This window comes from Oncorhynchus tshawytscha, linkage group LG09, assembly GCF_018296145.1.
Source record: "Oncorhynchus tshawytscha isolate Ot180627B linkage group LG09, Otsh_v2.0, whole genome shotgun sequence".
Taxonomy (NCBI): Eukaryota; Metazoa; Chordata; class Actinopteri; order Salmoniformes; family Salmonidae; genus Oncorhynchus; species Oncorhynchus tshawytscha.
The window spans coordinates 83,825,976-83,850,670 of record NC_056437.1 but is presented as its reverse complement, the minus strand read 5'-3'; the positions used below and the strand labels follow the sequence as shown (position 1 = coordinate 83,850,670).

At 43.3% G+C, this 24,695-nt stretch overlaps 1 protein-coding gene across 4 annotated transcripts in view; it reads left to right on the top strand.

Annotated features, from left to right (window-relative positions):
• Window positions 1-24,695, top strand: part of LOC112258934 (protein shisa-6) — a 76,795-nt gene that overhangs the window by 38,762 nt on the left and 13,338 nt on the right. The gene's annotated exons all lie outside the window — the stretch shown is intronic.

Genomic DNA, 24,695 nt, shown 5'->3' with positions numbered 1-24,695 from the left:
TGTCAGAGGAAACACCGTACAACCAAAGTCACACGGAGTCACTAGAGCATGATGGGTCAAGGACATCCCGGCCAGCTAAACCATCCCCTAACCCGGACGACACTGGGCCAATTGGGCGCCGCCTCATGGGTCTGCTGGTCGCGGCCAGCTGCAACACAGCCTGGGATCAAACCCGGGTTTGTAGTGATGCCTCAAGCACTGCTATGCAGTGCCTTAGACCGTTGTGACACTCAGAAGAACAAACAACAACAAATAACAATGTACCACAGTAACTATAGCTTGTGGATAGATATGCTCTCTGACCTGAGATCAGCCAGGTGACATTTAAACATTGATACATAGAAGAGTACTGTAAAGGAGTCTTAGCTCTCATGTATTCCCCATCATGTGTCACCCTCAGTGGGAGGTTTTCTCATTAACACTCAGATTACTGCACTCCATCATCTGAGATAATATTTCAAATAAATTGCATACAGCGTAATGCTGTGTTATATTCGGGAGGAGATAATCCTCTCAACAGCTCTCTGGTCTTACAGTGCATGATGCCCAATTTCCATTTACTAGTCTGTGTGTTCGTCATATGTGCAGTGTGGTAATGTAATATATAAAAAATATATCAGTTTCTGCTTTACTTCGAGGCTGAAGGGTCTCGATGAGCCAAACTAACAAATTCTCTCTCCTCTTCTCCAATGCCCTCTGACTCCAATCAACTCTTCACCACATCTATCTCCATAACATTATTTCACCCAGTGTTCCACAGAATACCAGGTATGGTCCACTTATTCCATTTCAAAATCATGTTACTTGTGGTGCGTAGCGTATGGTGCTCAATGACCACTTTAAAGTCTTTCACACACAGCAGGAGATTGATAATTGCCAGACATGCTAGACGAAAAGTGATCATCATAAGCCCTATTTTGCACCAGAGAATGATCAGATGATGGGAAGGCCTATTCATTGTGGTGGAGGGAAGTGAATAAGAGTATCTTTCTTCAGTCATCTCAACATCTCAGTACATAAGACAATCACCCCACTCCTACTCCACTTCTAAAGCTTAATCGTCATTAAATCTGATCCATTAGCTCCCTCCAGTCAGCAGATGAAAAGTCAACCTGAGGCCTGATCCAGTTGGCCATGCTTTAACATGTCTCCTAATGGGATCTCAAACATGAATCACTTTCACATTCATAAAAAAAAAAACTTTTTCAGTATTATAGGGAGTGTTCTGAGTGGGGAGGGGAAACTTGTGAAAACAAATTAATTTACCACCTGGTGATGTCACCAGGCAGACCAAAACTCCATAACACCAAAACAGGCTGACATTTCAAGTGGTCTTTTCAAACAGCTCTTACACTAAAATGGCATTATCATAATTTTCTTTGTTTTTGATTGCAACGAGTTTTCGTGTGTATACACACACACACACACACACACACACACACACACACACACACGCACACACACACACACACACACACACACACACACACACACACACACACACACACACAGACGCACACACACACACACACACACACACACACACAGACACACACACACACACACACACACACACACACACACATACACGCACACACACACACACACACACACACACACACACACACACACACACACACACACACACACACACACACACACACAGACACACACACACACACACACACACACACACACACACACACACACACACACTCAGACACACACGCAGCATTCAAAATAATTTACAGAACTTGTTCCGGAGTGTTGAACTTTTCATAGTAGTTCTCGCAATTAGCCCGTAAATGGTTGGCAGGGATCCAAGATGAATCCTGTCTGAATGGAGTAGAGCATCTCATCCTATGATCATTTGTTCTGCATCCCATTGCAGTGATGTCCTCGGTGACAATGTAAAGTTTGATCAGCAACATTGTTGTATATCTTAACCACTGACAAAGAGCCAGGGTTGCTCATGAGAGAGTGTAGTTTATTACAGAAAGACCTCCGGCTGGCCTACTATAGTGTATCATAGTGTATCATAACACATCACATTCAACCCCATCTGACGAAACCATTTATGCTTTGCTGGTTTTAACATGATTGTCTTCTCTTTGAAGACATCACCATTCTCTATTGGACTTGATATCATAACATTAAAAGGCCTCAGACTGTGGCCAAAGTTTGCTGTTAGCCCAAAAATTCAGGCAGAGCGAACAGAATTTCATTAGCTGCTGTCTGTTCACGTCTTCTGACGTTGTATGCATCGAGGCACTGTGCTGTAGTCGTATAGCCATGTGGGCATCTCTTCTCTGAGCACGGCATTGCATGCACAGTTAATTAAATGTGTACACACCCTGGTTTGATAAATCTGCCCACAGGGGTTTGTCAATGTTATTTATGATGTTATTTACAATGTTATTTACCAAAATAATGCAGTTCAGCTCTACACATCCATGTTGGGATGTAAGAAAGCAGAAACAAATTCCAAATTGTAAATGTTTTTTTTTTCACAGAAAAAAAACGTTTTAATATTGCCTAGCATTTTAAATGCATAACATTTTCTATATGAAATGAGTAGTAGACCAACAACAAGAAAGAAATCTCCCTCAAATTGTATAGACGTACTGATTACTGCATGTTACATCAATGCGATGTTGGTCTTTGGCAAATTAAAGCCATTTAGAATACCATTACACACATTACGATTTAAAGGACTTCATCGGGATGCATAGGTGTCTGACATTTTGCCTTGGCAATGCCAGTAATCAGTGGAAGTGACTAGACAGACAATTAAAATGTCAGAGCCAAAGAAAAGGCTTAAAAACGCAGACTGACAATAAGACGCAATGAAGCCCAAGCCAGATAACGAGATCAGGGAGAGGAAATGAAATCTACAGTGAGTGCTGGCACTTGACCCCATTATTCAGAGTGAGCGGAGAGGTGTGTCTCGGCTTTATTGCCCTTTGCACTGACTGCGTTCATTTGAGAAAATTATATGATCTTTGTTGCTGCTCATGGCCTAGTTTCAACACTGAAACAAATGAAGTTATGATTGGACACCTCATTGGAGATTTTTATTTGAAATGACCTCCGATTTGATTATTTTAGTGTTCAAAGTTGTCCTGTTTTACCACTCGAATCTACCATTATGTAGTAGAACTACAAAACTTTCTGATTCATGTGTTTTTGAGGAATGTTTTAAACCTAACAATTACCAACAATGATGTAACTTGTTTATTTAGGTGTGTGCATAGAGATCATACAATTTATTACATGTTTTTATTTATTTCTGTTGGTGCGTGTGTTTTTCAGGGTGCAGACTATCACAGCAGCTGCCATTCTTATTTCAACACCTCTATCACAGGCTGTCACCATGTATGAGGTTACCATAGAAACACGGCCCAGGAAATTGTGTTTTCATACTGTTTTGCAATAGATTGATGTTTGATATACCGTACTTGGGGTTGGGTGTGGACCTGAAGTTTACACTCAATATGCATGGTAATATCCCTCTGGTCCTGCCTGGGTTGTGTGCCGAGAGGCTCCAAGACATGTTCTCACAGCTGCAGCCAGCCTGTTGACATACTGTGTGGAATGGCTGGATTCTAATGAAACCAGGGGATCCACAGGCTTAATGAGGTGGAGAAATTATCGAGTTTTCCCACCACGCTGCCAGGGAAGACAGATGCTCGGTAGGCAGCGGTTTAGCTTTTCATGTCGGGAATGCAGAACACATTTCAATGCACACTACGTTGTCTGGAGTGGTTATTGCATGAAACATATTCTCATTACCAGGGCTTAATGGAAGATAGAGTGATCTGATGATAATTGACATTCACGTTGGCTGTGTTGCATCGGCTGAACAGAGGTACATTTATGGCAAGGTTTGGTTACTGGGGGACCACAAATCCATTAATCTCTTCAATTGGTTGAGAACAGTTCTTTTTATAGCTTGCCACAAGAGATAATTCAGCCAACCATCTTGTTGGTTTCAATAACGTTGAATATGAGAGATCTCTGGATTTTCTACATTTGAAGGTTCTTATTATTATGTGGTCAAATAATGATCCTAAAATAAGTCCCTCTGTAAATTCGATCTGACGTACACAAATGTTTTTAGTATATATTTACAAACTTATTATACAAGTAAACGCGTTCAATTATTATTTATATTCAACTTTATATTCTTAGTGTTACCAGCACCATGCTCCTACCAGCTGAATCATTTTGACCTAGTTGATCTTTGAAAAGGACTGGTAAGAATTGGGTGGGTGTTTTTGTGAATCTTAGGTAATGTAGCAGAGGCCAGGACCAGCCCATGGCTGGCACTGTGTGGAAGACAAGTCAACAGAGTTTTGTGGAGTGTAATGCCAGGCTATTACCTGGAGCTGGGGAAAGCATGACTCACATTAGATTAGAACAGTCCTCTTTCATTGTTCCCAAAGCAACACATTTGTCTTGTGGCAGTCACAAAATATTGGCTAATTGTGACAAATGCGTCCTGCACAGCACAACACTTTACAATTTATACTGTATTCTCCTGTACAGCGCCCGTTCATTACTAGAATTCATTATGCACTGTGGACAGGCCAGGCGGACAGGCCTGGCGAATTGAAAGGTCCCAATTTACTTTAACAATATCCATCCTTAATCCCTTGGTAGACCTCATCAATGAAATGGATGGCTGTGAATGCAGAGACCATGCATCTTTAAACACCCTACTATATCAGCTGGGTTTAGAGGCCTGATTACAGAACTTGCTTAGTTGGCAGCCTAAACTTTAAAATGGAAGTGCCAGACTTTATCTTTGCCTCTACCTTGTCGCTTTGGGGGCAGCTCACTTGTATTTGGGTTCCAAAGTCATGGCATCTGTGAGTGACTCGTGGCACTCACCCCTCCCCTTGCACATTTCTATGGACCACAAGGTCCTGAGACGTGTTGTGTGTTATGTAAGTGCTGTCCTGGGTCCAGACAAATCTCGAAATGAGCTCGTGAGATCAAGTTGCTGGGTCTGTGGACAGGTTGTTGGCACTGCGGGTCGATGCGGGTAGTGGTAGTGCAAATCGACCCCAAGCCTCCTCGCGCTGCACAGGCTGCCCTAGTTAAAGGGGTATTTTAAGACTTCCCAGATGGGTTTATTTGCCCTCTAACGGCGGTCTGTCTCTTTCTTAAGTTCAGCCTCTTCTTCCATCTGAATCATCCATCTCCTACAGATTGAAGGAATCAGCGTAAGAAAGTCAGCCTCGTTGTACATATTGTGGCACCATGTACCTGTCTTCTCTCAGTGAATTGTACGCTACAAATACTGCTACCAAAACAGAAGGTCTCCCACTGGGCACACACTGGTTGAAGCAACATTGTTTCGACATAATTTGAATGAAATTACGTTGAACCAACATGACTAGACACTGTATAGACGTCTGTGCCCAGTGAGCTGTCACTGTCATTGATTATCTGTTATACTCAATAATATTGCTGTCTGCTAAACAAAGAATTCAAATAAAGTGCGTATTACAAGAGTGAGATTGGGAAGGCGACATTGTCTTGCAATGTTGAAGTGCTTGTATGATTAATGGTATGAAAAGTAATTGAATGACTTGCAAAAACGGCATGATACATCAATAACTGAACCCGAATCAGAAGAAACATGTTTGATGCTGTGAAACCCTTTTAGATGGTAGTTTCTACAATAAGTAGATAAGCGTCCACATTTGTTGTTGAATACTGAGTCATCTGGGTGAAAGCCCTTGCATTAAGTATCCTGATGAAAAACAGGAAAAAGTTCATTGATGATCGTCATGACCCAACACAGCAGTGGCTTTCAGTTCAAGTATTTCACATAGCACCATTTTGTCTTCTGATGAGTTTCAGACAAATGTGATTTCAAAATCAAATCTAATTGTATTAGTCACATGTGCCGAATAGAACAGGTATAGTAGATCTTACAGTGAAATGCTTACTTACAAGCCCCTAACCAACAATTCAGTTAAAAAAAATATGAATAAGAATAAGAAATAAAAGAAACAAGTCATTATAGAGCAGCAGTAAAATAACAATAGCGAGACTATATACAGGGGGTACCAGTACAGAGTCAATGTGCGGGGGCACCGGTTCCAAAACGCCACAGGTCCATATTGCACAGGTCCATATTGCTGTCATTTTGAATAGCCTTTACCAGACTTACATATGAGAATATATTGAACACATTACCTATGCCGTTCTGTACCATCACTCATTCATATCTTTATGTACATATTCTTTATCCGTTTACACTTGTGTGTATAAGGTAGTAGTTTTGGAATTGTTAGGTTAGATTACTCGTTGGTTATTACTGCATCGTCGGAACTAGAAGCACAAGCATTTCGCTACACTCGCATTAACATCTGCTAACCATGTGTATGTGGCAAATACATTTGATTTGATTTGATTAGCAGGGCATTGTTTGAAATGGTCTCTCCCATTGTGCCCTGTTATTTGTGTTTCCATGCTCAACGCTCTCTCCTCTGACTGCCTCTGTGAATGATGAGCCGCTCCCCGTTTTTGTCCCAAACGGGGATGTGAATGATGAATTTCCATATCTACCGTTGATTGTTTAATCTGACAGACTGATAATAGATGTTTAATGGAGTCAGCAGAGAGGGCGGTGTCAGCCAGTTCAGTTCTTAAAGACCCATTATCTCTAACACACTTATGATCAGGGTTTCCAGAACGTTTCTGAAGACCTTTTGTAATTGGATTCACATCGCCTTGTTTGACTATTTGGAAGTCCTGACAGGTGTGGTGTGTCAGCTATGTCATTTCCAACACTGGTGTTTAGAGTGGTGTATTCTGTACCCTATGAGACATGCTGTGTGTAAGACTGACTCAACAGGCAGTTCTTTGTTTCCCCCCAAGTTCCCCTTAGTACATTGTGTTCTGAGTTCTAAGGCAGGAGCAGACAGCACAGCTATGAGATTGAATGATCAGATAGATCATAGTCCTTTTATGCCTGTTGACTATTCATCTCCGAGGAGTCAAAACCCACAAAAAATAGATGTGCCTTATACCACAAAATATGCAAAAAGGAGTGTGGTGGAAATATGAGACTTTGAGGAATACCTGTAAAATCATCCCACTCATAGTCATACGGGTACTTTCGCCTCCAAAACCTCATGCCCTCAAGCCATTTTAGCCCATACAATCTGTGTTCAAAGTCATCTCACAGCTCGCTGAGGTGTCATTTTCTATTAACACAGATTTACAGCACCCTCTATCTCTCTCTGATCAAAACATATTAGCTACAGACCTATACTTTCTGTAACCTTGCTGAGCATGGTCTCTTTTCAGTGGAAATGTTTTTTTCAGGGACATCTTGAAACAGGCAGCCTTGAAAAGGCACAGTGAAATGATCTCTTCCTGTTGTCTAATTAAAGAGCTGAGGTTCTGGCTGGGAGAAGAGAGAGAGAGGGAAAGAGAGAGAAAGAAAGAGAGACATAAAAGAGAAGAGCAACATTTGACCTGTGCAGGCATATTGACAGCAGAAGTCTTCAGACGGAAGACAACAAGAGCAGTGTAGAGATAGCAAGTACTTCAATTACCCTGCAGTTTGATGCCTTCCTAAACACATCACAGCTCAAAACAAATCGTTCCCTCAAATTGATGTTTGATTTCTTCTATATGTGTGCTCAACCCTTTACACTTGTGGAAATTGGCCCATGTGGACAGGGACTAATTAAAACATTTCTAACAGAAAAACTACACAAAGTATATAAACGACCATGGTAGCAATTGAAAGAGAACACTTTGGAGATTATGGGGAAATGATCAGACCAAAGGTTAGAACACAACGGTTCACCTGGCACAAGACTGAATCCAAACGTTACACTGTTCATTTTTTGTGCATTTTACATTAACTATAGTTTTCACAGCATTTGTCAATAACGAAATCTGAAAATTCTCTGGATACATTCAGTAACATAATAAGAATATTTATTGACATTTTGGACTAGGTGCAAGATCAGAATAAAACTATTACAAGGGTTTGAGGGAGAGGTCTAACTGGTGGTCCAAGTGCCCACACACCTCTCCAAACTGTACATTTCCTGAGTAATTCTAACTCACTTTTAAAACAAGGAAAGAGCCTTCAACTGTAAGGTGCATTTCTGTGCTATCCTAGCTTTCCCATTGAGGAACTGAAGCAAGCATCCTTGTAACTGCCCACACACACTGGTTGAATCAACTTTGTTTCATCGTCATTTCAATTAAATGTCTAGGGGATGGTGGAAAAAATGATGTCAAGTTAGGTTATATCTACAGTAGCTTTGATTGGACTGATACTTTCAAAATCTTAGCTAGCAGTCATCATCGTGAATCAAGTTGATAATCTACTGGCAAATCCTTTTTAATCCTTGTCATATGAAGATAAATAATGGAGAGAAATTATAGATAAAACATATCGGTGCTCATCGGCCATTGAACATAAACATTACACAACAAGTTTGAAATCGCAAATTCAACGATGAGTGGTTTGGAAGGAATCAGTGGCTAACTGCAAGAATTGCAAAACAATCACTAGCCTGATATTTAGTGGAGTGTTTGTGTGGGACCCAAGTCTGGTTTTAAGGGTGTCTTTTCCAAGCTTAAAATGATAAACATTCAACATTGGTCATGCTGTCAATACAGCATGACTTCTGACGTGCTCAAAACAACTGGAAACTAGGAACTGGGAAATCTGACTTCAGTGAGGTTAAGACAACTGGGAAATCTGAAGAAAAAAAACGAGCTCCAGCAGAGAAAATACGCTTTGAACAGCATCCAACTCGGAATTGTAAGTCGGGAACTCAGGCCTCTTTCTAGAGCTACGACCTGAAGATCACTGGCATAATCATTATTCAAGCTTGTTTTTTTCTGACTTCCTAGTTGTCTTGTAAGCACCATAAATCCAGAGAATGCCAAACTTTGATGCCAAACTTTGATTACAAAATTTGACCACGAAGGACCGCCGCTCCACCTTCCTGTTCAAGTGAGCACAGCACAACAAGGTGAGTCCAACAATGTATTGTATGCTGCTGCATAAATGATGTAATATTCCCTGGAGATATGTATACTGTAACAAAGAAAGTAATAATAAGTGTATGTTGTGTAGTAAGCTGTTAGTAGTTCATGTGCCTCACCCTAATAATTTTGCCTATTGTTCTGACTTGGTGGTGCACATGTAGCCTATAACCTGTTTTAGAGAAACGTAATCATTGAATATTGTAAGAGCTTTCATTGTCTCCTTATATGCCCCCTTTGTTTATCCTACAGATCTGACTTGATGTACAGGGAGAATACTGTAAGAACGGCCCATGTTCTGAATTCTGTTGTTGTACATTTCAAAATGGCTGAACAAATAGTTATTTGACTACGTCCGTCCTAGCTTGCTCATTAATGTCTTAATGGAAATTACAGATGGCCTCTTATCTGCTCGTCATCCCTTCCTTCATGCCATAGTTTGTACATCTCAATTGTCAGTAGAAACCACATTTGTTTAAGAAAGTCAGCATATCAGCTATGTTTTTTAAAATAATAAATGAGGCTGAATGATCTGTTTCGCTGCCAGACAAGGCTCTGCTGATAGGCAGGTGTAGCAATGGTACGGTGTTGGGACTGCTGTTGGGACTCTGCTGTTGGGACAGCTTTATGTAGGCCCTAACAGTTTGTGGACACCGTTTGTCACCATTATAGTGCAATTAATGTATTGATCAGTGTTGTGTTGTGATGTGTAGTGGCTTTGCTGGCATGCAAAAGAATAATGTTTGGGGGGTTTGCCCCACCAAGATTTACACTCTAAAATCAACAATGGCGGGAGGGATGGGGGCTTCATCTTGTCGTGCACAGTGCTCAAGTTTATAACTTGGGACGGCAAGGAGCCTAGCGATTAGAGTGGCGGGACAGTAACCGGTTGCTTGTTCAAATCCCTGAGCCGACAATATGCCAAATCTGCCGTTCTGCCCTTGACCAAGGGAACAACAGTTAACCCCCACAACAGCTGATCTCAGGCAGCCCCCTGCAACTTTCTGATGCTGACTAGGTATCCCCCTTCCCTTTCCCTAATGGCTGTCAGTCAAAACCAGATGAGCAGAGAACCTTAGCTCTGATGTCATGTATATAATTTTACTGTACAGCCACTGCGTTCCAATTAAAGCGCCTATTAATGACAAAATCTGCCATTTTCAACCCGTATAAAGGATGACAAGGGCTGTGAGTGGAAAGGGCTACTGAGCACTTTGGGGTCTCCCAGTGTAAGCAACGCGTACCTTTCAGGTATAGACTGGGATGCAGATAATTATGTGCGATGAGTAAGGATGGTTTGTCGTAGCTCATAGGCATTGCTGGAAATGGTGTACCGCCACATTTATATGTTTAATTTAACGCCTAAACTTACGCTCATCATAGAGGTAAATTATTTAAATAGCTGCAATCACACAGAACATCACACAGATTTTTTTGGTGATGGATGTCTGGCTCAATCTGGAGGTGAAAAAAGCCTCTCAGAAATGCTTTTAGGGCCACTTTGCTCTTTGATTTTCCCATTGAGTCGCCACATCAGGTATCTGACTCAGGCTCTCCTGAAGAAGAAAAGGTTGCAGGGGGCATATGTGATCAGAGAAATGCCATTACTAGAGGAGACCATAACAGAGAATGCTCGATTCACCGATACTCACAAAGAGATGTGGCTTCTCTGGGGTTTTCTTGTTAGAAATATTGATCCTTTTCAGATAATGTTTAAGTAATATGATCAAGATCAGAGCTAAGCAATAATGGAGACTGACTGCTAGTCATTGATGTCAATCACATGAACTTCTGTTTGTGACTGACATACGCATAATATAGATCATGACTATAGCTAGAGGGTTGTGGTCTTATCAGTAAAAGGTTTCACATATTTTTTTTGTGTGTGATTACTCCATTCAGAGACATGCAGACATGAGTATTTCCTTCACAATCAGATCACATTTCATCCTCTGCTCTCTTCATCCCCCTTAGCAGACAGCAAGCATATGCTCAATGTATTCCCCTTCTGGCATCTCACCATCAACCTAAATTGTCTTTAGCTTCTCTATGAATGTCCCCTTATACTGCTGATTGACTTGGCTGCCATTTTCTGCCCACAAATATTTCTGATTCTCTTTGTTTAGTCATTTCCTGCTCCCTACACATATGTCTTTGGTAAATTTCACCCTTCTGACTGCCCTCATCCCCTTCACCGAATACAAGATGGCGTAGCAGTCAGACGTCTTTGTCCTGTCGTGTCCCTTGTATATATCATTTTTTACATATTTTTCTTCGCATATCTTTTAAAATATTTTGCTAAACCTCAACATCTAAATACTCTCCTGCAACCCGCCTCACCCAATGTAGCGTGGACCTGCTTTTTTTTCTTCTAAAGTATCTATATTTACTTCGGATCTGGAATCCCTCAACTGAAGCTAGCCAGCTAACTACCAGCTATCAGTCAGCAAACCATTGCCAGCGGTCATCAGCTAACCTTCAGCTCGAATAGCTCTCGCCAGTTCGAACAACGTGACTCTAAACAGAGCATAACGGACCTATTATTTTTATCCCCGGATTCCCACCGCAAACTGAACATTTTCATCTGGATCTTCACAACTAGCTAACCGCAACCCCAGATGACTACTCCTGGCTAGCGTTTCCATCCACTTAGCTTGAAGCTAGCCCGGCCAGAGCTCCTGTACCACCGAAGCATATTCCTGGGCTACAATATCCGGACCCCTTCTACAGCCGGTACGGGCATGGAACCCCGCAGATCCCCTACAACTGGATTACCGACATAATCTGCCCGAGGACTCCATCAGGCGCGACGCCCACTGAAGGCCCATGATGCTAACCAGCTAGGCCTGCTAGCTACCTAGAGCTAATTGGAACCCTACTAATTCCACGACCGGTCTATCGACGTCACCACATGAAGAGGCAAAAACAGACTTAACCCCATCGCAACGTCCCCCAAAGGCTAACTTTCTAGCCCCTGCTATCTGCTTGCTTGCTAACCCGGCCTGCTAACTGCTAGCCTGCCCCGGTCTACTAACTGCTAGCTTGTTTAGCCCCGGTCTGCTAACTGCTAGCTTGTTTATCCCTGGCCTACTAACTGTTATCTTGTTAGCACAGGCCTGCTAACTGTCTGAATCGCTATGTCCCCAGCCAGCCCAACCACTCACTGGACCCATATTTATTTTCAATCTCTTTTAGATTTTTAATTTGATTATACCTTCCGGTAACCTGCCTCACCCAATGTGATACAGAATCGCTATTATTTTTAATTTTAGAATACATTCAAGAACCTCCAGAAGCTAACCAGCTAATTAGCTACAAGCTGTTTAGTCATTGTTAGCCACTGCTAGCTGCTTTTACCTTCTGCACACCCAGCCCTGTTTTTAGCCTGGATAATACTCGCCAGTGTACCAGTATCGAACTGTCTCTCCACAACAACGCCGGATTCCTGCCGTAATCCCTGGACCACTACTTCTGATCTTCACAGCTAGCTTGCACCCAGTACCGAAGCTATCCCTGAGGCCCACCTCCCCACCTCCCGGCCTACTCAGCTGTTCACCCAAACCCCACTCATACACGGCTAGAGCCCAATACTCCACCGGATCCTTGCTGTAAACTCTGGACCTTGGCTAATGCCACTGCCACGAAGCTAGCACCAGTTAGCCATGAGCCAGGCACATCTCCCTGCTAGAAAACGAAATTCTACAATACCTCTTTCGCCATCTGGCTTGGATTCTCTGTCGACACGCTCCCCCGCCACACCACCATGACTGGTCTGCTGACGAATACTCCATCCGCTGTGCCTTCAACCGGCCTCCGTCTGAGCAGACCCCCCCTACAACCCCCGGGCTACCAACTTTAACCGCTGTGTCGCCAGCGTGCTAGCGTAGTGGCGGCTTCCCTGTTCCATCTACTGCTGCCCCCTGGACACTGTGATAACTTGGCTACATAGCTGATGCCTGCTGGACTGTCCATTAATCACGGTACTCCATTCTGTTTATTTATGTTTTATCTGTCGGCCCCAGCCACGAACTCAGAATCTGTGTGTAGTTCATCCGACCCTCTCTGCCTAGTCATCGCCATTTTACCTGCTGTTGTTGTGTTAGCTGACTAGCTGTTGTTGTCGTCTCACCTGTTATTTTAGCAAGCTCTCCCAATCAAGACCTGCGATTACTTTATGCCTTGATGTATGTCTCTCTCAAATATCAATATGCCTTGTATACTGTTGTTCAGGTTAGTTATCATTGTTTTAGTTTACAATGGAGCCCCTAGTTCCACTCCTCACACCTCTGAAACCTCCTTTGTCCCACCTCCCACACATGCGGTGAACTCACCCATTATAACCAGCATGTCCAGAGATACAACCTCTCTTATCATCACCCAGTGCCTGGGCTTACCACCGCTGTACCCGCACCCCACCATACCCCTGTCTGCACATTATGCCCTGAATATTTTCTACCACGCCCATAAATCTGCTCCTTTTATTCCTTGTCCCCAACGCTCTAGGTGACCAGTTTTGATAGCCTTTAGCCGCACCATCATCCTACTCCTCCTCTGTTCCTCGGGTGATGTGGAGGTAAACCCAGGCCCTGCATGTCCCCAGGCACCCTAATTTGTTGACTTCTGTGATAGAAAAAGACTTGGTTTCATGCATGTCAACATCAGAAGCCTCCTCCCTAAGTTTGTTTTACTCACTGCTTTAGCACACTAGCCAACCCTGATGTCCTTGCCGTGTCTGAATCCTGGCTTAGAAAGGCCACCAAAAATTCTGAGATTTCCATACCCAACTATAACACTTTCCGTCAAGATAGAACTGCCAAAGGGGGAGGAGTTGCAATCTACTGCAGAGAGAGCATGCAAAGTTCTGTCATAATTTCCAGTCTATGCCCAAACAGTTTGAACTTCTAATTAAAAAAATTAATCTCTCCAGAAATAAGTCTCTCACTGTTGCCGCCTGCTACCAACCCTTCTCAGCTCCCAGCTGCGCCCTGGACACCATCTGTGAATTAATCGCACCCCAGTCATACATCTCAGCTAGATGCCCTCAATCTCACACAAATCACCAAGGAACCCACCAGGTACAACCCTAAATCCGTAAACATGGGCAGCCTAATTGATATTATCCTGACCAACTTGCCATCCAAATACACCTCTGCTGTCTTCAATCAGGATCTCAGCGATCACTGCCTCATTGTCTGTATCCGCTACGGGTCCGCGGTCAAACGACCACCCCTCATCACTGTCAAACGCTCCCTAAAACACTTCTGCGAGCAGGCCTTTCTAATCGACCTGGCCCGGGTATCCTGGAAGGATATTGACCTCATCCCATCAGTTGAGGATGTCTGGTCATTCTTTAAAAGTAACTTCCTCACCATCTTAGACACGCATGCTCCATTCAAAAAATGCAGAACTAAGAACAGATTTAGCCCTTGGTTCACTCCAGACCTGACTGCCCTCGACCAGCACAAAAACATCCTGTGGCGGACTGCAATAGCATTGAATAGTCCCCGGGATATGCAACTGTTCAGGGAAGTCAGGAACCAATACACGCAGTCAGTCAGGAAAGCAAAGGCCAGCTTTTTCAAGCAGAAATTTGCATCCTATAGCTCGAACTCCAAAAAGTTCTGGAACACTGTAAAGTCCATGGCGAGCAAGAGCACCTCCTCCCAGCTGCCCACTGCACTGAGGCTAGGTAACACGGTCACCACCGATAAATCCGTTATAATCGAAAACTTCAACAAGCATTTCTCAACGGCTGGCCATGCCTGCCTCCTGGCTACTCCAACCTCGGCCAACAGCTCCGCCCCCCCGCAGCTACTCGCCCACGCCTCCCCAGCTTCTCCTTTACCCAAATCCAGATGGCAGATGTTCTGAAAGAGCTGCAAAACCTGGACCCATACAAATCAGCTGGGCTTGACAATCTGGACCCTCTATTTCTCAAACTGTCTGCCGCCATTGTCGCAACCCCTATTACCAGCCTGTTCAACCTCTCCTTCGTATCATCTGAGATCCCCAAGGATTGGAAAGCTGCCGTGGTCATCCCCCTCTTCAAAGGGGGAGACACCCTGGACCCAAACTGTTATAGACCTATATCCATGCTGCCCTGCCTATCTAAGGTCTTCGAAAGCCAAGTCAACAAACAGATCACTGACCATCTCGAATACCACCGTACCTTCTCCGCTGTGCAATCCGGTTTCCGAGCCTGTCACGGGTGCACCTCAGCCACGCTCAAGGTACTAAACGATATCATAACCGCCATCGATAAAAGACAGTACTGTGCAGCCGTCTTCATCGACCTGGTCAAGGCTTTTGAATCTGTCAATCACCATATTCTTATCGGCAGACTCAGTAGCCTCGGTTTTTCTAATGACTGCCTTGCCTGGTTCACCAACTACTTTGCAGACAGAGTTCAGTGGGTCAAATCGGAGGGCATGTTGTCCGGTCCTCTGGCAGTCTCTATGGGGGTACCACAGGGTTCAATTCTCGGGCCGACTCTATTCTCTGTATATATCAATGATGTTACTCTTGCTGCGGGCGATTCCCTGATCCACCTCTACGCAGACGACACCTTTCTGTATACTTCTGGCCCTTCCTTGGACACTGTGCTATCTAACCTCCAAACGAGCTTCAATGCCATACAACACTCCTTCCGTGGCCTCCAACTGCTCTTAAACGCTAGAAAAACCAAATGCATGCTTTTCAACCTTTCGCTGCCTGCACCCGCACGCCCAACTAGCATCACCACCCTGGATGGTTCCGACCTAGAATATGTGGACATCTATAAGTACCTAGGTGTCTGGCTAGACGGCAAACTCTCCTTCCAGACTCATATCAAACATCTCCAATCCAAAATCAAATCTAGAGTCGGCTTTCTATTTCGCAACAAAGCCTCCTTCACTCACGCCGCAAAACCTACCCTAATAAAACTGACTATCCTACCAATCCTCGACTTCGGCGATGTCATCTACAAAATAGCTTCCAATACTCTACTCAGCAAACTGGATGCAGTTTATCACAGTGCCATCCATTTTGATACTAAAGCCCCTTATACCACCCACCACTGCAACCTGTATGCTCTAGTCGGCTGGCCCACGCTACATGATCGTCACCAGACCCACTGGCTCCAGGTCATCTACAAGTCTATGCAAGGTAAAGCTCCGCCTTATCTCAGTTCACTGGTCACGATGGCAACACCCACCCGTAGCACGCGCTCCAGCAGGTGTATCTCACTGATCATCCCTAAAGCCAAAACCTCATTTGGCCGCCTTTCCTTCCAGTTCTCTGCTGCCTGCAACTGGAACGAATTGCAAAAATCTCTGAAGTTGGAGACTTTTATCACCCTCACCAACTTTAAACATCTGCTATCTGAGCAGCTAACCGATCGCTGCAACTGTACATAGTCCATCGGTATATAGCCCACCCAATTTACCAACCTCATCCCCATACTGCTTTTATTTTACTTACTTTTCTGCTCTTTTGCACACCAGTATCTCTACCTGCACATGTTCATCTAATCATTTATCACTTCAGTGTTAATCTGCTAAATTGTAATTATTCACTCCTATGGCCTATTTATTGCCTACCTCCTCATGCCTTTTGCACACAATGTATATAGATTTTTTTCTACTATGTTATTGACTTGTTTATTGTTTATTGTTTACTCCATGTGTAACTCTGTGTTGTTGTCTGTTCACACTGCTATGCTTTATCTTGGCCAGGTCGCAGTTGCAAATGAGAAATGGTTCTCAACTAGCCTACCTGGTTAAATAAAGGTGAAATAAAATAAAAAAAATAAAAAAATGAACCTCTCTCCTCTCTGATCCTGTCAAACTCTCCTCTGATGCAATAGACAGCCGTCCACCCACATCAGTCTCTTTCATGCACTCCACCCTCCTTCTCATCATTTCTCTAGCCTCTCTCTCTCTCTCTCTCTCCTATCCCTCATCTCCCTCATTTCCTCTTGTCCCTTTTCTCATCTCAGCTTCTCTGATTGAACCTTTCACATTTCAGAATAAAAGTGTTCTCATGATACGCTCTCCCATTTCATGAAAGCTAATATTTTTTACCTCCCCCTCCCTCGACTCACCCTCAATCTGGCAGGACCTGTCTTTTCCTATTTCCCTTGGAAATATTGTCTGTCCATCAACATCTCGGCTTCAACATGCATACATTTAGATAAGCCTCAACCTAAGCACCTCACCTCTCTTCCCTGACCTCCATCACTTGTTCAATGTCTTCTAATACTTCACTTGCTTCTTGACGTACCATCTTCTCTGATGTTATGCTAGTTAGATTTTAGACTAATGCAGTCCTACTATGAAAACAAAAAGGACAATGTTCCATGATAAGGTGTAGCTCCCTTCAGTAACCACGAGCACAACCGTTCCTTGATTTTAACTGGCGGCTTTATTCTGTAGTTTTAGTCAGAATTATCACCTTCCATGAGAACTATAAAGTAAATGAAAAATACAGTTAAGCACACTCTTACAACCTTATCTTACGAGTGACTTATTAGCTTGGTATAACTCTGAAGTGCTTACATACATAACAGTTTAACCAGCGTTATAACGGGTTCAGATTAAACACATGAATAAAGGAAAAAATACCTCATTGGCTGCTTATTACAGAAGGGAGGAAATCAAACTTCACACTTATTATTCCTGGCATGAATTCACACTTCATCCTAACATACACTCTTCAACCTTTATGAACTACACCCGATGACATGAAAACTTAGCTAACGCAGCGCAGGATTGCCTTCCCTCCAAAAGTGTGTTGCTACAATAAGGATCCCCGTTACAACAGTATTAGCTACGTAGTTCCGCTTGTATTATCATTTCCCCCGCACAGCGGATACGTAAACAATTCAAACAAAAGACAATGACATAACCTGTAAGTCTAACTGTCAGTTACACTCCCACCAATCACCGGTGATTTCTGTGAAAGGGGTCTGCAGGTTTCTTGATCGGCTTCCAGGAGGGTGACTGTCTTATGGATGGGCCTCTCCAGATAGGTGGGTTTGGTGATGCGTTTACCTCTCTCATCTAGGGTTGAGTCGCTGATCAGTAACTCAGGAACTATGTGGATTGAATCAGCCCGTATCCTACCAGTCTGGTGTGAAAGCCCCTAAAAACATCACTGCATTTATCTATGTTCGATCAATATCTCCCAGTGCCATCTATCAATGTTTCTCCCTCAAATATAATCAGCCACTGGTTCAATCACTTCCATCTCCATCTCATCAATACCATATTTTGAGAAACAGATTCTCCCTTTCGGTCTCTCTGCCTCCCCAGTGGTAAGGAGATCATGTGATTATAAGAACTGTTATGAGGAGAGGAGTGGTTAGATATTTGAACAGTTACCAGGCCTGTGTTTCTCAGAGCTACTCCGCTGTTATTTAATTAGTTGTGACTCCTCAGCACAGCATCAGAGAAGGGGTTACTGGGTAGAACACTGGACACCCAAACAAACACTCCTCCACCAAACAAGTCAATTAATGAGCCGCCTCTACAAGCCGACAGTAGCCGATAGTTATCACCTTGATGTATGCACACTAATAAGTGCCTATTGATGCCAAATTTCTGTGGTTGTACATTTAGAAAGCATGGGGATAGAAGGGTGACACAACCCTCACCATGGGATGTGGAATGCCAGACGAGCTGCGGCGCATTGTGCCACCACCCGCTACGGTAGCATGGGGGACAGGCATATGGCGTCAATTATTTCCCTAGTATGCTAATTAATGGGAGACCCAACACTTTCCCAAGAAGCCTCTCCAATCCTGCCAGTGTGCAGGATCTGTAATTAATATGGGCAGAACTGCGCTGGAGTGCAGATTGCAGACACTGGTATTCTGAGATACGTAGAAGTGCGCTCATCATTATGGGCGAAGGCACATGGAAAGGCGACTAATCAATGTGGTCCATATATTCTCGAGCGGCACTCAAGTGTGGCCTTCTCTCCATCACTCGAAGTCTGGGGCTGCAGCTCTGGCTCTCACCCTATCAGAGGACAGCACACCATTAATCACAAGTGTCTTAATAAATGCTAGGAGACGAATGTCACCCAGTGCAACACGTCACACGTAGCGCATCACTGTGTCCAACGACTATTAATTAGCGTCATCAGCGTCCCCAAATGTTTGCGGGCTGTGAGCGATCATTTCATTAGCAAACTTTAGATGGGAGATACGACGTAAATATTTTGAAGATGGGATAACAAGATGAACAGCAAACAATTCATGCAGATACTTGGCCACGATAAACAAGCTGAACTCTGTAGGACTAGTATCTATCACAGTCATTATGTAAATAGATACAATCACCTCGTGTACTCATCTTGTGGATTGATTGTTGCAGGATTGGTTACTCGCAGGAGGGCTGGGTAAGAAATTGGGTTGGGTAGGAAAAGAGGCCAGCCATCAAGCGAGATGAAGCGACTGATAAACAAAGGGATACTGAGCCAAGTCATCTTTCACTCCCTGAAAAAGTAGTAAAATAACACAAAGCTTCCTGCTCAGAGTTTCTATAAGTAATTGTCAAACGGTTGGGCATTGATGGCATATCACCATCCTTCATCGTGGCGTGTCAAGGTGAGTGAAGACTATTTTTACTAAGGGGGCTAAAACCTCCACATTGCTCGTAAAGTGCAGTTTAAAAGCTATCCTGTCCAGGGCTCAGTGTTATATGTGATTCCCTCCAGTCCAGGGCTGAGTGTCAGATGTGATTCCCTCCAGTCCAGGGTTCGGTGTTAGATGTGATTCCCTCCAGTCCAGGGTTCGGTGTTAGATGTGATTCCTTCCAGTCCAGGGCTCGGTGTTAGATGTGATTCCCTCCAGTCCAGGGCTCGGTGTTAGATGTGATTCCCTCCAGTCCAGGGTTCGGTGTTAGATGTGATTCCCTCCAGTCCAGGGCTCAGTGTTAGATGGGATTTCCTGTACATGAATCACAAGGTCAGGCTGAAGGGGAGAGGAAGGCTTTAGCCTCCAGTTGACTGGAAGCAGTATGCCACCAGAGCATGATTCACCTCAGCCTAAGACAGTCAGGAGGTGATAGGGAAGGCGATACAGAATCGATGGAAATGGATCAAAGAGCCTCATTCCCGGGGGCCCATGATGGGACGACGTCATGTGGAATGCTAGACCAGCACTCTCAACCCACTGTCATTGGCCTCTCTGAGGGAAGGGAGGATTTACAGAGAGATTCAGAAACACACACTGATCTGTCATTGTAATAGATGGACCTCACAGCACAAAGCTGCAGTAGAGGTGCTCAGAGATCTCAACACTCACGCTCAAGTTTGTTGACCGGTCTACCTTAGCTACACAATTGACTTTGTCTCTTCAAAATGTGGGTGAAAACAAATTAGCCGAGCTAAATGAAAGCAAATGTAATTGAAATGTAAACATTTACACTTTGCATTCCATACCTTTGTGATTAAATGCCAGTGCGCGGTCAACCCAAGCTCATAATTGCAAAGTCATTTCAGTTGTTATTTTTCCAGCTTGTTGTGTCTTCACAAAGCCTGGCATTTCTCCTTCATTAAAATGTTTAATCACCTCCCCCATTAACAATTGCCTTATGCTGAAAATACAAATATAATTGCGGGAAAACATAGAAAGTAAAGAAAGGGAAATTAAAATGGAAATTAATTGATCATTTGCATTCGGTAGGATTTTTGCATCTCTTCCATCAAAAACTGACTCCTTTTATTTTTAATTAGCGTCACTGAAAATTAAATGAATTCGGTTGTTGAGCATTCATGAATATGGCTTATTCAATGAATATGAGAGCTCTTGTCACGACTTCCGACGAAGTTGGTCCCTCTCCTTGTTCGAGCGGCGTTCGAAGTCACCAACCTTCTAGCCATCGCTGCTCCTCTTTTCATTTTCCTTTGGTTTGTCCTGTCTTCCATCACACCTGGTTCCAATCCCATCAATTAACCCTCTTGTCACGCCCTGACCTTAGAGATCCTTTTAATTCTCTATTTTGGTTAGGTCAGGGTGTGACTAGGGTGGGCAATCTAGTTTTCCTATTTCCTTGTTTGGCCTGGTATGGTTCCCAATCAGAGGCAGCTGTCTATCGTTGTCTCTGATTGGGGATCATACTTAGGCAGCCTTTTTCCCACCTTAGTTTGTGTGATCTTGATTTTGTATAGTTGCTGTGTAACCTGCAGCACTTTACGTGCATTTTGTATTTGTTTTTTCGGTGTTCATTTTAATAAAAGTAAGATGTTCGCCTACCACGCTGCATCTTGGTCTCCTCATTTAAACGACGAGCGTAACACCTCTGTTCCCCCTCTTGTCCTTGTCGGTGATTGTTTATTGTGCACGTCTGTCCTGGTGTGCGTTGGGTTATGTACCCATTTATTTTATTATTCTGTTTTCCGGTGGGTTTTGTTAATAAACTGTGCCGTTGACTAAACTCCTGCTTCTGACTTCTCTGCCGCCAGTTCGCACCCCTTACAGCTCTTTAGTATAGACATCTGTTAGTAATAGAAACAGCCATAGAGAGAGTGTGCAAAAGGCTGATATTAGTCTGATCCTCAAATCTTATCTGGGGAAGGTTATGGGAGAAACGTTCCTGTATGCAAAACATTTGGTCGGTTCTGGATTACCACTTAATACGTAGAGCTCAATAGCAAATTCTGTGTCTTTGAGCTTCATGCATTTCTTTTCAGAGTTTGAAAATAGCCTTTCCATTAGAACTGATCCAATCCCATCAATTCATAACATATGACTCTGTATAGCCATTATAATTGTCGTTTTTAAATGTTTTTTAAAATGATTTTTTTAGTTACATATCCAATCTATAGAGAGCTGTTTTTGCAAGTGGATACTGTATGTTTCTCTCCTATGACTCCTACATGATTCCAGGTGTTGCTGTTCCATTCAACTTGGATCCTTCAAGAAGATGATAAGATGCTAAGGCAGGGATAAAGGCAGCTTTGAATGATGTTACTTCTTTCGAATTGAAGGAGACATCAGATAAATCTGTGCTTATCCTTGTTAGCAAGTCACGAGATCAACACACTTCAGGCCACCGGAGGAGGTTTGGTAAAGTTGCAACATGTTTTTGGTTTATGTCATGCAACTGTTGGTTTTTATGTCTCTCCCAATATGGTTGTTACTTTTTTATACTATGCAATTGTTGTATCACTGGGATCTCTTTGCAGTATGTGATGCAGAAAACTAACAGATGTTGTGATGGCATTGGCAGTTGAGCTTGATGAAAAATGTCCCGACCCCCTAAAGATTTGTCAATGTAGGGCAGATACAGTTATAGACCAGCATTAGTTCAAGCTCATGTGGCTCAGTGTTTCTTAAAGCAACAGTGATATATCCAGGCATGCCTTGCAACCTGTTCAAAGTGTCATCTTTCATTGTGCCTCATGACGTGTGCCTCATGACGTGTGCCTCATGACGTGTGCCACATGACGTGTGCCTCATGACGTGTGCCTCATGACGTGAGGTTTACTCTCACAGTATTGTTTTGTCTTCTCTTCCGAGCTTTATTGTTGTTTTGTCTGTAGAGTGACTAATATTCTTTCTTTGAAGCACAGGGATTCAGTTAGTCATCTTGAACTTAACAATTAGAAGTCCCGGATTTCTTCTGAATGTGTGAAGAGCTGGGATATTCACGTATTATGAATTTTAGCAACAACTACGCTGCTGTACACTGAAACAAAGCAGCACCTGCAAACCATAATCACACACCCCAAAAACATCCTGCATTGTGCACAATAGAACCTCTGGTCTCAGCGCATATCGATACAAAGCCCATATTCATGCAGAACCTGTCTGCGTTGATGGTAGGTTCTTGCAGTGCATCTGCCCCAGCAGGCTCCTGTCCCTCCCTCTACCACCGCAGGGTGTAAGGAGGAGAGATGAGTTGAGGTGAGCCCCAGCCAGCCACCCTGCAGGGCCCACATGGCACTTTACACACGGCCAGGGTAATGACACAGCGTGGGCTCTCATCGTTACAGGCAGCCCATCAGGTTTCACTGACAGAGGCAGAGTGAGGCTTTCAAAATGGATCTGGGTAACAGTGGGATCCCTCTGTCTTGTCCAGCTGCTGGAACCTAGATGGGTTTCACTCAGTGGTGCCCAAAATGCCTGCATTATGTTCAACCAAGCATGTTTGACATGTTGAGGTGATGTTAAACCATTAGATGTGTAGTATGTATGTAGTTCCTATGTAATAACAAAGTGTATTCATTATAATAACCAGAGATATCGGTTTGAGGGCAATGACAAAGTACAATGTGGACTCATAATGGGTAAAATGCGAAATAATTGTTGGTATCAAGTAAAGCATTGATCTGTCACGTCTGAATGAAGACTTTCACACACCAAAACCATTCCAAATGAGCTCTATTACAGTAGATAAACTACACCTGAAGTGCAGATGTGTATAACTCCAACAATACTGTTATATGGCATTCATTATTTCAAATTCTCACAAAGCCCCTCCACTGACAGGCTCCAGAGCATAGAAATAAGAATGAATAGAATGGGTTTCCCATTCAAGCCAACGACGGCAATATGGGTTGGGCATGGAGGTCTTTGCGAGTGTACCCAGGAGTTTACCAGTAAAAATACCAGATTTAGAGGTTCCAAACCTGTTCTATTCATTGTTATTATTATGATTCAGAGCCCTGCAGGCAGTACAGCTGTGCATCCAAACATTCATGAACCTGTTTCTGGACACGTTACAGACTGGAATGAAATGACTGGACACCTCTGAATTTCTGAGAGTCGTGTGACTTTTCTACTGTACATCTGATTCATGAGTTGATGCATTTACATAGTGGTGGGTGGATATGGGAGTCCTGGGGCATGACATCTTCCCACCTCCTTACACACAACAGACAGGATGTGGGTGTTCTTCAGCAAACAACATCATCTGCGGTTGTTCACATTTGCTTAACTTTTTAAGGCGTGCAACTGTAGGAGGTCCACTCTGAGAAGATAATCAATGGTGATGCAATACAAAATGGATGCACATACTGTATAAGAAAAACGGAATGTTACCAACGTTTATGAAAAGCCAAAAGAAAGCCAATACAACAGGAAGGCAGATATAGGAGCAGTCACTCCAATCAGTTTTTGAACAACCTTTAGAAACCTATTAAGTATTCCAACACGTTTTTTGGGGGACGGCCTGATTGTTAGACAGTTTGTAGATAGCAGGGAATCTCTTCTTTTCAGTGTAAAACGTTTTCCCTGGCAAGCTCAAAGCAGGTTAGTTTAGCTCAGCCATCTGAAGATTGTGTAATTGGTCCCTTGATCAAACAGGGTGATTGAACAGGGCAATACAGCTATAGTGTGAAGGTAGATTGGGCACAAATCTCGTTTTATGTTCGTAAAGGATATTGGGATTTGGAATACCTGTACATTGCCATTTAATTGGATGATGTTGTCCATTGGTTGTTGTTCTACTCCGTTGTATTGTTTCTAAAAAGCTATTCCTTTGGAACTGTGGTAAAATCCAATTTAACAAGGTACTTTACCCTACTGTGCTGATTGCTTTGACATAAATCTCTCCAACAGGAAGCAATTTTCCCTGCAAAATGTATGTTATGCGCAGTTCCAGCTACTTATCCAAAACCAGCAGACGAAATGAAGGCTTGTGTTGCCACACATCTTTTTTGAAACTGTCACA